This window comes from Marmota monax, unplaced genomic scaffold (genome assembly GCF_021218885.2).
Source record: "Marmota monax isolate L192 unplaced genomic scaffold, Marmota_monax_Labrador192_F-V1.1 WCK01_AAM20220418_F8-fsc00038, whole genome shotgun sequence".
Classification (NCBI taxonomy): domain Eukaryota; kingdom Metazoa; phylum Chordata; class Mammalia; order Rodentia; family Sciuridae; genus Marmota; species Marmota monax.
The window spans coordinates 4029254-4042027 of record NW_026692498.1 but is presented as its reverse complement, the minus strand read 5'-3'; the positions used below and the strand labels follow the sequence as shown (position 1 = coordinate 4042027).

At 65.6% G+C, this 12774-nt stretch overlaps 1 long non-coding RNA gene across 1 annotated transcript; it reads right to left on the bottom strand.

The window, feature by feature from the left end:
- Nucleotides 1-1038: 1038 nt before the first annotated feature.
- On the bottom strand, nt 1039-10028 carry LOC124092974 (uncharacterized). The gene is made up of 4 exons (XR_006851793.2): nt 9423-10028; nt 2932-3099; nt 1733-2445; nt 1039-1558 (listed from the first exon to the last, which is right to left on the bottom strand). It is a non-coding gene; the product is annotated as an uncharacterized LOC124092974 (long non-coding RNA).
- Between the last annotated feature and the right edge of the window lie 2746 nt (nt 10029-12774).

Here is a 12774-nt window from a genome sequence, read left to right as displayed (position 1 = left end):
AGCCCCACAGCAGACCCCGACACGTGTGCCCTCGCACGCACACACCACACGCACATGCACACACACGCACATCACATACACACACATCACACACATGCACACACATGCGCATGCACACACACATACACCACACGCACACACACACACCACACACACCACACACACACACAGACACCCACACGCACATGCACACACACACCACACACACCACATGCACAGACACCCACACACCACACGCACATGCACACACACCACACACACCACATGCACACACACGCACATCACATACACACACCACATGCACACACACACACACATGCACACACATACGCACACACACATGCACACACCCCCCCACGGGTTGGCCTGGCGCACACAGGCAGACACACCCTGGGCCCTGGGGCTGCAGAGCAGCGCCACCTGGTGGGGCCATGGCGGGGCTGCAGGGAGCCGCTCTCCTGGAGGCTCCTGAGAGGCCCCCGGGGTTTGGTGTCACGTGGCCTGGCCACAGCGCAGCGGGGCAACGGGAAGCCCGGGACAGGCGCTGGGGCACCCTTTACTGGGAGAGCCGGGGTGCTATGGGCCAGTCCCAGCCAGCGCCCTGCTGGCTGCCGGCTGGCCTGGGGTCACTGGGCAGAAACGGGGCCACTCTGTGATGCCCGCCACGCCCAGGCCCACCGGGGCCTAGAGCCGCCCTCTGCAGCCCTGGGGGGGTGCCCCCTCCTGCATCAGGCCTGAAGCCAGGGCCCCTGGGGGTCTCCACCTGGCCAGGCTACAGAGCAGCTGGGGTGGGACCCAGGCAGCTCCCTGAGGCCACACAGGCCCCTGCCCTTGTCACCGCCAGAGTGGAAGGCAGCCCCCAGGCCCAGACCTGCTCCCTAACAAGACCGCAGGGGTCTGGGCGGCCCCCGGGTCCCCACAGCATCCCTCCCCTGCCCTGGCTACCCTGTCCCCACAAGACCCCCAGCTCTAAGGCAGGGACTGTCCCCAGCCTGTGGCCAGCCAGGGGCGTCCAGGAAGCTTGGTGCTCTTCTGCCTGCCGTCTGCACTCGGGCCTGGTACGGAGAGGCCAGGGGCCTGGGCCGAATCCTGGCTGGGCAGCCTGCAGAGGTCCCCACACCCTCTCTGTGCGTCATCTGTCAGGTGGAAGCGATGAACTTGCTTCCCGGGGGGATTTGGGTGGAAAGGAGCAGAACTCGGGTGCCATGTGCGCTAGGCCGACGTGGAGACTGGGCTCTACCCCATCCTAACCACGCTGGACTTTGGGCTTCATCTCCAAGAACAGAGGAGAGGGCATTTCAGAGAGGGCAAAGGGAGGAGGCTGGAGCTTCTGCAGCCTCTCTGGGCACCTGGGGTGTGAGGGCGCCGTGACCAGGGACCCCGGTTTCACAGATGCAGGCGGTAGGCACGACTCCTCGCATTTCCATAATTTACTCTACACCAATTAACGTCGGTGGTGATGGGAGCGCATCTGAATTCCCTCCCTGGGAGCCAGCGCGCTCTGGAGCTCCGAGGGTCTTCTCCTGGGCTGGCACGATGTTGATTTCCCCCGAGTCCCCTGGAAAGACGTTGTGGAGAGACGTGAGCTCGGCAGCCACCCGACATCTCGTGCAGGGGGAGCAGGGGGGTCGGGACGGTGCTAATTGCCAATTGAGCTCTAACGGGAGCTTGTGGGACAGTGGCCCCACGAGGCCAGACGGAGGGACGGAGCCCGCCTCGGGCTGAGGCGCACCTGCGGGGCCACCACGGAACGTCCTTCCTGGACCTCAGAAGGGAACCCAGAGAGCGCTGGCCGGGCCGGGCGGGTCTGGGCAGCTCTGCTGCGATGGGGCTTGACGGGGCCGAGCCCCCTGCAGGCCGGGCAGCTGCTGGACGACGCTCCACGTGTTCACGGTGGCCTTTGTGGCTCTCGGCTGGAGGAGCCCCCGTCTGGGGACGTGTGGGAGATCTGGGGGCTCAGAGCCCACCTACAAGCCCAAACGAGGGCCTGGGGCCTGCCAAGGGCTCCTGCCAGCCCCCCCCCCGCCCTCCAGCAGCAGGCCCTGGCCGTGCCCAGCTTCAGATGCCCACGTCCTGCTTCTAGGGAGTCTCCGGCCTGTCCTGAGGGTGCCGGCTCCTTCAGGGCCTGGGCTGCTCCCAGCAGGAACTTGCCTGTGGCCCCCCGGGGGGCAGGCCAGCTGCTCGGGCAGCCCCGAGGGACGGCTTCAGAACCGCAGGGCGCCCTGAGGTCCTGGGACGCGGCAGGTACCTTGTGTTCTGTCCTGTGGCCACACTGATGACCGACACAGTGACCGTTGGCACCCACTGCACCAGCCTTGTAAGCACCGTCCAGAGGATCCTCTGGGATCCTCTGGGGTCGTCTGGGGTCGTCTGGGATCCTCTGGGATCGCCTGGGGTCATCTGGGATCTTGCCACAGTGCAGCACCAGGCGGCCCGCGATGGCCCCTGTTCCCAGACAAACCAAGGTGGGAGGGCCAGCGTTCCTCCTGAGGCCACCGGGGCCACCCACTGGGCGAGAACTGAGGTGTCTACTTTGGGTCCAAGTCCTGATATCAGGGACCCCCACAGTGGCCCGTCTCTTCTCCTGGTCCTGCATCGAGGCCTGGGTCTCAGGGGGGCAGGGGTCTCTGGGGGAGGGGCAGAGCGCCCCCTGCCAAGCAGCCCCGGCCCCAGCCAGAGAGGACAGGGCTCTGGCCCAGGGTCAGCTGATGTACTAACGGCTGGGAGGCCGTCCGGTCTGAGCCATAAACCACCCACGGGGACGCACGCACTTCTCCTGGCGCCAATGGCTCCGGCGGTGCCACCTTGACCGTGGGACCAACCCGGCTGCTCTGGCGGCCTGGTCACAGGCCTTTCCAGGAAGCCAGAGGAGGGTCAGTGACTGAAGCCGTCCTTCCTCCTGGCCCGCCCCGCCTCACTGCCCTTGTTTACCTTGGGCACGGTGTTCTCGGGCCGTGACAGCCGCGGCCATAAACGGTGGCCTTTGTGCGCCGAGCGGCTGCCTCCTGGGGTCAGGTGGCTGACTGGTCGGTGGTGAGGAGACTATTTTTAGCCTGTCCCCGTGACGCTGGCTCGCGGCCCTCCTGCTTGACCTTCCGTCTGAACCGAGAGGAAACAGAGTCGCGTGTCATGAAACCCGGGGTAACTCTGGGGCAGCACGTGGGCCACCGAGGTCAAGCGGCCACCAGGAAACCTGCCACGGCCAGCGAGTCTCCCTGACCGCGGGGACACGCGTGGCGTTGACTGACAGGGCCTGGACGGAGGCCAGGGTCAAGAGGTCTAGGCAGCTGCTCACCAGACCCCACCTCACGGGGCAAGTGGCCAGCCCCGTTGACCCCCAGGTGTGGACCCCACCAGGACCCCCGGTGAGTCCAGGGGCAACTGTGCTCCAGAGGAGTCCCCCCTTGGACTTGGGGCTGTGGACCGACTGTCCCCGCCGTCCCTGCTCAGGGTCCTCACTGTGGGAAGCACCTATTCACAGGCTGCTTAGAGGAGCACCAGAGCAGGCCCCGCCCTGCCCTGCCCTGCCCTGCCGGGCTAGTGACCACCTGCCGGGGCTAGTGACCACCTGCCGGGCTAGTGACCACCCTGGCTACTGACCACCCTGCTGGGGCTAGTGACCACCTGCCGGGCTAGTGACCACCTGCCGGGCTAGTGACCACACTGCCAGGGCTAGTGACCACACTGCCGGGGCTAGTGACCACCTGCCGGGCTAGTGACCACACTGCCAGGGCTAGTGACCACACTGCCGGGGCTAGTGACCACCCTGCCAGGGCTAGTGACCCCCGGCGTTGCTGGTGGCATTAGTTCCTGTCACCATGTGCCTGTTGGGGTCCAGCCCACGCAGTTGACCAACCCGAGCTGTGGGTGGGTAGGAATCCTGTCATGGTGGTCATTGTCATGGTGGTCATCACCTGGGGACAGGAGGAGGCAGCTATGGAGCCCAGCAAGAGAGGCCCTGGGGCTGGGCAGGGCTGGGCAGGGCACCCCACCCCAGGGGCAGCAGGGGCCAGCCCCTCTTCCCTCCCCAGCTCCGGCTCCCTGCTGGTTCCCCCTGGGGTCGCCTCAGCTGGACCCAAAGCTGGGAAGCAGGGCCACCTGCCAGTCTCAGGGAGGGGCCCGGCTGGCTGGCCTGGGGGCAGGCAGGGAGCCGCCCACACAGTGAGCCTGCAGACCCTCCGGCCAGGGGCTGCCCACCTGGGCCCCCCACCAGCCAGGCCCCAGCTCCACAGCCAAGAAGGGCCACGTGGGCCTTGGAGCCCAGACCGGCGGTGGGAACAGCTCCTGCGTCCAGCCCTTGCCTTGGTCAGGCGCGTGCCTGCTGGGTCACTGACCCTGGGGGAAGCCAGGTGGCAGCGGAGGGGACAAGCCTCCTGGGCCTTCCTGAGCAGGCCGGGCACCTCAGGTCAGTAACTCCAGGAGCAGGGGCAGGTCGCGGCAGCACGGGGACGGCTAGGATGGCCAGCAGGACGGGCAGCCTTGGGGACAGTCTCAGGAAGGACTGCCTGGGTCACACGGCTCCACCGTCTCCGGGGACCCGACCTCTCAGGAGCCACGAGCACCAGCCACCTCTCAGGCAGAAGGCCCTCCTGGAGGCCGGACAGCAGCCAGGGTCCGCTCGCCCCGCAGGCCCGGGGTCCTCGGTCTTCATACCGGCAGCAGAGGGTGCTTCAGGCCACCAAAGCTGGGCACATCCCCTGAGGTGCCCATGCCACATTCAGAGCTGCCCAGGTCAGTCCCACGCACACCTGGCTCAGGGCTCCCCGGGGGCTGCGGTCCTTACCCTCTTCCATCCTGGGTCCCTTGACACAAACCTCTACTCCAAACAGGAAAGTGGCTTGTGCCAGGCCCCGAGCTTGGCTTCGACTCAGGGTGGCAGGCCCAGCCAGGCTGCGTCCAGGTGGTGGGCGCCTGCCCTCCTGTCCCCACCCCCACGGCCACTTCCCCTCTCAGCCCTGACTCGCCCCGTCACCGCCTCCTGACACCACCCCTGTGCCCTATGGCAGCCAGAGGGGCCCTGCAGACACAGACACTGTCCCTGCTGCCAACCCTGCAGGGGCCCTTCCCAGGAGGGGCTCGTCCACTGCTCTGCCCACCAGGCCTGGCCTGCAGGTGCTTTCCAGCCTCCACCTTAGGCCTCCCCACACCCTGCCTCCGGGGCCCAGGTACGTGCTGTGACCTCCCCTGGCCCTGGCTCCAGATCCTCGCCTGGCCAGGCCACCCAAGACTCAGCTGTGCTGAGCGGGGCGACCGGGGGCGGGAGTGGCCTCTGCCCAGGCCGTGCCCTCTGCCTCTGCGTGGCCCCCTCTTGTTTGCCTGGTTGATTTCATCCCTCTGCTGCTGCCCGGCCCCTCTCCCCACTGAGAGCCCTGCTGCTGTGTGCATCTTCCGACGGCCGGGCGGGCCTTCCCGCTGCCCAGGGCCCGTTTTGTCTGCGTGGGCAGTCTCCGGACAGCTTCATCGTGGCTGGCCGACGGCAACTCCGCACACACGGTGTCAGAGTGCCCAGTCTGATCAGTTTGCGCTGACCACGTCCATGAGCCAGCACCTCGCTCAAGACCAGAGACGTCCATCGCCACAGGAAGTCTCCCGTCCCCGTCCCTGTCCTTCCCTCCGTCCCCCCAGGCATCTGGTCTCCAAGGCTACAGACGAGGCCTCGAGGGAACCTCCCCAGGGCTCCTCTGTTGGACACTTTCTCCAGCAAGGTGACCTAGGGACATGGGGTGCAGTCCAGAGGGAAGTGGTACGTCACTGGTGTGACTTGGGAAGGGATGGGGTGGTTCTCACCAAACGGTCCACCCTCACACAGCTGGGGCCCCCAGATGCCACCCGCCCTGAGACTAAGCCAGAGGACCCGCAGAGCCCAGCCTGCACCAGCCTTTGGAAACCCAGACCCTGTGCAAACAAGCCCCTTTTCTGAATAAAGCCCCCAACCTCCAGTGTTTTGTTACAGCCATGGGAGATGAGCTCATGCGTGCGACCAGTGTTCCAGACCTTTCTGAGTGGACTCGGGCGGCACGTGCTTTTCGCCTGGGCCCCTGCGTCCGCTCAGCACTGTGACTCATCTGTGCTGTTGCTGGTGTCCGGATTGCCCTGGTCAGAGATTCCGTGTGGGCGCACACAGCCCTCTATCCTCCCAAATGGCCCTGCGGTTGCTCCTGGGTCCTAGCTGTCACAGCAATGCTGTGGCCGACAGTGTCTCTGACGCTGGCCTCAGCGCTCTGGGGCAAAGACCAGGAGCAGGTGGCTGCTTAACTTCCCGAGAGACCTCGCTGGCCGTCCAAGTAGCCCTCCCGTTCACACCAGTGCGCAGGTGCCCACCCCACCTGCGGTGGCAGGTTCCCGGGCCCAGTCTGCGGCCTGGTGTGAGCGCCTTTCCCCCGCCCGCCGGGCACCTCTGGGCTCATTGCCATCTTCGGGTCTTTGTTGAAGTCTCTTCCAAAATCCTGGGCCTGCTGTTCAAATTGCGCTGTTCTCCTGTTCTGAGAATTCGGGGTTCTTTCTGGATTCTGGGCACAGCCCTTCGTGTGGCACGGGACTGGCACATATTTCCCCAGCCTGAGGTGTCCCCCGTGAGCCCACAGCACAAAGGCCCTCGGGGGGCAGGTGTGCCAGGGAGACCGCAGGCTCCCATTCACTCACAGCTCACCGCCTCCTAGATGCTGACCTGGCGCGAGGCGGGCCTGCCCCTTTCCCACAGCCGTCACTTGTGGGGCTTGTCACCCCCGCCCAGGGCTGGCGCGTCCACCCGGCCTCCTTGCCCCTGGAGGACTCCTTTGTCCCTGAGGCCGGGGGTCCTGGCGTGGGGGCTTTCAGCTTCTGTGAACATCTTCAAGTGTCTCTCTCCTCCGCCTCCTTCCTCACTCGGGGACCAGCTGCGCCTGTCACTGTGGACGGGGTGCAGTGCTCGGGGGTGACCCTGACGCCTGGGCGTGCCGCCTGCCGCAGCCCCTGCAGCTGGCCCCTCCGCCCACTCCTCCTCTCTTCTGCCAAGTCTGATCTGCCGAGGCCCCGAGGGTGGCACCCATCACGGACACCACGGTCCTCGTCTCTAGGAGCTGACGTGGCCCTTGTGGGCCGGGGCCTCTGCCATGGCCACCTGTGGTCTGGCCCCTGGAGCGAGGCCCCTCCCTGGAGGACTGACTTGCTTCTGTGGATAAGAGAAGGCGAAATCGATGGCCGCGGGACAGAACGATGTGGCTCTGTCTTGCCATCCCCTCCCAGGGCTGGTCAATGAGCTGAGCCAGTGCAACACGCACGCGGGGCCTTAAGTGTAAAAGCGAGAGTAGGAGCGCCTCACGGGGACTTTTCCATGTGGCTAAATAAAGACACGTCACTCTCAAGGTCGACTCCGCCTGGTCCCTTCATTCATCTTTACCCTGTGGGCAGTGGGACTTCTACAGGGCTCACACGACCGGCCAGGAGAGAGAGGGCTCGCAATGCCCCTCACCCCGCCTGCCCACCTGCCCGCCTGTGCCTGGGTCCCCCCCACACCCGCCACCCCTCGGCCTAGTGGCAGTGACCACAACGATGCTGGAGTGACCGCCAAGGCTCCCAGGAGCCTGTGGAGGATGCACTCCGGGAGCCAGCCAGCCAGGGTCATTGCCCACAGGTGCAGGTCCCCGTCACTCCAGGTGCCCGGTAGCTGCTGCTGAGTCACAGGAGCAAACTGCAAGGCCATTCACCAGGAAGCCACGGCCTGGGCTGGCCTCCCCGTTCCAACAGTCTGGCTCCCGGGTCACCTGCCGGTCACAGCCCCAGGTGACCCAGACTCAGGGGCCGCCACAAGTGACCAGGTTACCTCCGGTGCCAGAAAACAGGCCTGGGGTGGCAGATGGGACACTTTTACAATATTCTTTAAATATAGCTGCAGAGAAGAGCCCAGTCAAAAGTAGGGGTCACCACCCTCTCCACGGAGCACCGGCCACTCGAGCTCTGGGCTTATTTACTTCTAGTCTTTTAAAACTGTATTTACTTTCCAGTCAGGGGAGGTGGCACACGCCTGCCACCCCAGAGACTCAGGAGGCTGAGGCGGGAGGACACAAGTTCGAGGTCAGCCTCAGCAACTTAGTGAGGCCCTGTCTCTAAATAAAACATGAGAAGGGCTGGGGACGTGGCTTGGTGGTTAAGCTGGGTCAATCCCTGGTATAAAAAAAAAAAAAAAAAGGATTTGCTTCCCTAGAATCATGGAATGCATATAGACATATAGGAATCTGTCCATGAAGAGCGGCACCGCTTCACAGAGTCAGGCTCCCAGCGCCCCCCTGAGCCCCGACTCTAGTTCAGCCGAGCTTGGGGCCACCTCTTGTGCAGTTTAGTTTTTTTCTTTTTTTCCAAGCAGCAGGACGTCCCCTGCCGCCCTGGGACTTGCTCTCTCGGGAGCCACAGGCCCTGTGTGCCCCAGGCCCCTGGAGGGCAGCGGGCTGTGCCACCAACCCCTGAGGAGTCGGCCTTTGCCTGAGGTCCTGGAGTCTGGGAGCCTGTCCTGCAGGCACCGTCCCCAAGGGCACAAAGCAGAGTGTGCGCTGTCGCGGGCGACTTTGGGGTGAATGGACAAGTCATGGGAGTGCGCAGGGCAGCTTCCCAGGAGGGCGGGAATGACCCAGCCAAGGCGGCCGGCGTGGACACAGCCTCCCCAGCTGGACGGGGCCCTGGGACAGCAGGCCCCAGCCGTGCCCCCAGGACACCTGGTGCTGGGGGTGAGGTCCAGGGCCACTCAGAGGCGCATCGAGCTCATCTTAGGTAAGAAGCAGTGGACGCCCCTTCCCTAGGAGGTGCCATTGCAGCCACAGGGTCCGGCGGGGGGAGGGGTGTTTGGCTTTCGGCTTCCTGGAACACAGGATTGTTATCTGCGGCCACCCAGGATGGGCGACTGGCCCACGGCCACCAAGACACCTCTCAGGGCTGCTCCGGGCCTCGGGCTGGACACGGCCACTAAGACCTCCGTCTCCTCCAAGCAAACAGGCCTGGGGTCCAGCGCCCCCACGAGGCCCACACTTCCCTGGGTGTGGAGGTGTGTGGTCAGCGGCTCTGGCCAGCTCAGCTGGACACCTCCAGGGCTACCACACCCTGGCACCTCTTGGGGGTGCGCAGAGCCCGGCCCAGGTGACCCCACTGGCACCAGGTGAGAGGCCAGCAGAGACAGGATGAGCAAGGGTCAACGTCCAGCAGACCCCCAGGTTGGAGGGAGCTTGGGAACAGGCCGGCTCCACCCCAGTCCTGAGGGGCCACGCAGCCTCTGGCCTCGACGCCCTCTCTGTCAGATGGGGAGGGGGACTCCACTTCACCAGAGCAGGAAGAAGGCGGGGCCAGCCGAGGGTCACTGCTCCCCTCCTCTCAGGCCGTGGCATGGCGGCCACCCCTGGGTCACGCTGGTGTCTCGCTGTGCTCACCTCTGGGTCACCTCGCTCTTATCTCCTCACCTTGAAGAAAGAGAGAAGAACCGCCCAGCAGAGGTGTCGGTGGGGCCTCCTGCAGGGTGGCTGGGAGGTGTCTGCCCAGAGGGAGGCCAGCACAGCCAGACGGGGAGGACAGGAGGACAGAAACCAGTCACCGCTGAGCTGCAGGCCGGGGGCTGTCTTTCCTGCAACCAAGAAAACACAAACAAGTAACAAAGCCCACTGCCCCCAAGCCCAGGGACAGCGGCCAGCCCCACAGCCCGGCCCTTCTGGGCCCTTCCACGTGGGCCCCACTGCCTCGTGCCCGGAGCAGGCCGGCCAGGAAGGCCGGGTCTCCCCCTTATCTCCCTCAGCAAGCCCTCTGCCCCGGGCCTGTGCTGGACCACATGTAGGGCCCAGATGCCACCGTCAGCTTATCTGGCCGCCAAGGGTGGCCTTATCTCCAGCAGCTTCAGGGCAGCCTCTGGTTTATGCTTTTATGAGGTCAGTCACTTCCCCTGGGGAAGGCCGGGCCATCTCCACGGTGCCTGGTGGGGGCAGTGGATTCCTCCTTCCAAAGCCCTGGCCCCATGCCAGTCCTGGCGCAGCAGCCGTGGGCCGGGGACCCTGCGTGGGTGGGCGCAGGAGTGGAGGTCACTGGGGGCAGCAGCGAGCCAGGGCCCTGGTGCTTTTGCAGGGGAGGTCACAAAAGAGGTCTTCTGGAGAGGGGTCCCCAGAAGCCCAGTCGTTCCCACGCCTTGTCTTGCTGCCCACGGGGTCTCCTGTCCCATGCCGGGGCACCTGACCCACTGGCCTGGGCCCAGGGCTCTCTGACGGACAGCAGGAGGCGGGGGTGGCTGCACTTCAGGCCTCGACTGGCCTCAGCCTCGGTTTTCTTCCCTGTGACGTGAGCACAAGGCGCTGGATGGCCCCGCCGTGCCGGACAGCCGGGGACCACAGGAAGTGCCTCCGCCAGGGCCCTGTAGCTGGCCGCTGTGGTCTGAGGGCTCTGGAGCCTGACCCTGACCCTCCCCAGGTGTTCTCACGAGGCAGTGGGCCGGGTCCAGGGACAGGTGTCCTCACCTCGCCGTCCAACGCCAGGGCCGTGCCTGCTCCTCAGGCCCTGGGCGCTCTGTGTCCTTGCCTCACGCGCCCTGAGAAAGGCTGCGGGGGGGCGGGAACCTGGACGGCCTGGACCTGCCTCCTCCCTCGCAACCCCCAGAGCGCTGTGCGGCCACAGCCAAGTCAACTCCCCTCTCTGAGCCGCAGTTCTCTCCTCAGCGGCGGGAGAGGCCAGGGAACGCCTGCGGCTAACAATCCAGTCCGTCCACTCAACGAGCTGCTGAGCGTCTCTGTGCCAGGCCAGGCGCGAGGGCCGGGCTCTCCGCAAGACCCAGCCTGGCAGGAAGAGCAGGGAGGTGTGCGGAGGGGGGCAGGAAGAGGGCTTCCGCGGGGAGCGGAGGGCCAGTCTGGGGTCGAGGGCCCAGGAGAGGTCTCCCCAGGCAGGTGACGTCCGAGCAAGACGAGGAGATGTGGAGTGAGACGGAGCGCCTGGCCCAGCACGGGCAGAGGGGCTGCCTGCCACGTCCGGACCCCGGGGCAGCTCCGAGGGAGGGGTCTGAATGGCCGTGAATCGCGGGTCAGGTCCGCGAGCTCATCCCATCAAGGGCCAGAGAGTGAGCTTGTCCAGCTGTGCTGGCCACATGCATGTGCCCAGCTCAGCTGTGGCACGGGGGCAGCCATGGGCAAGGGTGGGTGGAGTGTGCCCCTGTGTTGGCACGTTGGGTGATCAAGGCCTGGCCTTCAGCCTGGACATTGTGGCACACAGAAGGACCTAGAGGTCCAGCCAGTGTCCTGGTCCCTTGATGACCCCATACCTGCCCCGCAGGGGGCTGGCAGGGCTACCCTGTGCGGGGCATCTTAGGGCGCACAGGGCAGGTGTGCCCACCCCAGTCCTGTGCCCACCCAGTTTGACAAGGAAGAGCCGCCAAGGCCCGAGGAAAGGGACGTTGAGAAGGTGTTTTAAGGGACAATGTAGAAGGACCAGAGCCGCCGCCCTGCAGCCACCGTCTGCAGAATTATTTTCACGCTGTGCTGCGTGTGGCCCTTGTGGGGGCTGCACAGTGTCCCCCAGGAGACATGCCCACGTTTCACCAGCACCCACAGAACATGACCCGATCTGGAGTAAGGACCTTCCACATGGGAGCAGGGCAAGAGTCCCCACGGAGGGCTCTGGGCCAGCCTGGGCCGGAAGCCACTGACCGGTCCTCACGGGGAACACCACCAGGGAGCCGTCCTCAGGGGGAGCACCACCCGGGAGTGGGGAGCCAGGGGAACATCACCAGGGAGTGGGGAGCCAGGCCCGAGAGGCGGGCGGAGGCCTGGAGCCCCGGCAGCTGCGCAGCCTCCCCAGGCCTCCGGGAGGTGCGAGGCCTGCTGCAGCCTGGCTTGGGACTGTGGCTCCAAAGAATGGACGTCTGTCTGAGCCACAAGTGCACGGTCCTGGGCAGGGCAGCCCGGACACCACAGGGCTCTGGGGCTTCACACTCTGCACCCGGCTCCCGGAGGCGGGAGGGGAGCTGCGGCCTGCAGAGAGCCAGCAGTGCCAGGGCTCCAGACGGCCAGTGCTGCCCCTCCCTGGACTGGACGGGCTCTGAGTGCCTGGTGCAGGGTGAGGCAGAAACCACCTGGACTTTGGAATCCCGCAGCCCTGGGCCGGCCCTGGGTGACTTGGGCAGGTCCCGGTGCAGCCACCCCCTTGTCCAGAGGCGGGGCAGCCCGAGGAAGCCCTCCCTGTCTGCCCCAGGACACGGGGGTCAGCAGGTCCTCTCCTGCGCACAGGGCCCAATCCTTGACCTTCAGTGACTCAATTATTGTCACAAAACCCCCATGAGGGAGTCACTCCTCCTACTTAAACTGAGGCATGGGGTGAAGACGTCACCTCGGTCACACTCTCCTAGGCCAGTGGCAGAGCCCAATGCAGTGCCCCTGTCCAGCAGAAATTTGGGCCGGGTGGGTCCTCCGTGGTCATGAAGGGGGTATGGTCTGGGAGCAGGGGCAGGCTGCAGAGAGACCCAGAGCCTCCTCAGAGCGTCCCCGAAGGCAGGCTCTGGAGTGGCTGGGTGGCCCCTTGACGCGGGCTCAGAGGCAGCAGGCGCCCACCACCAGGCCCCCGTCAGAGCGGCTGGTCAGGTTCCCGGTCCCCCTGTGGCTCACAGACGTGCACGTCGAAGGGCCCTGTGCTCTCCTCAGCAAGCACGGCTGGGCACCCCAGCTGACCTCAGTGCTGGCCACAGTGAATGCTGGGCCCCCACTGGTCTCCCCCTGTCCCCGACCAGGGCCACGCCCAAGCCTGGGACTGGACGAGGTGTCCTGTGAGGTTTGGGGAGAGTGAGGA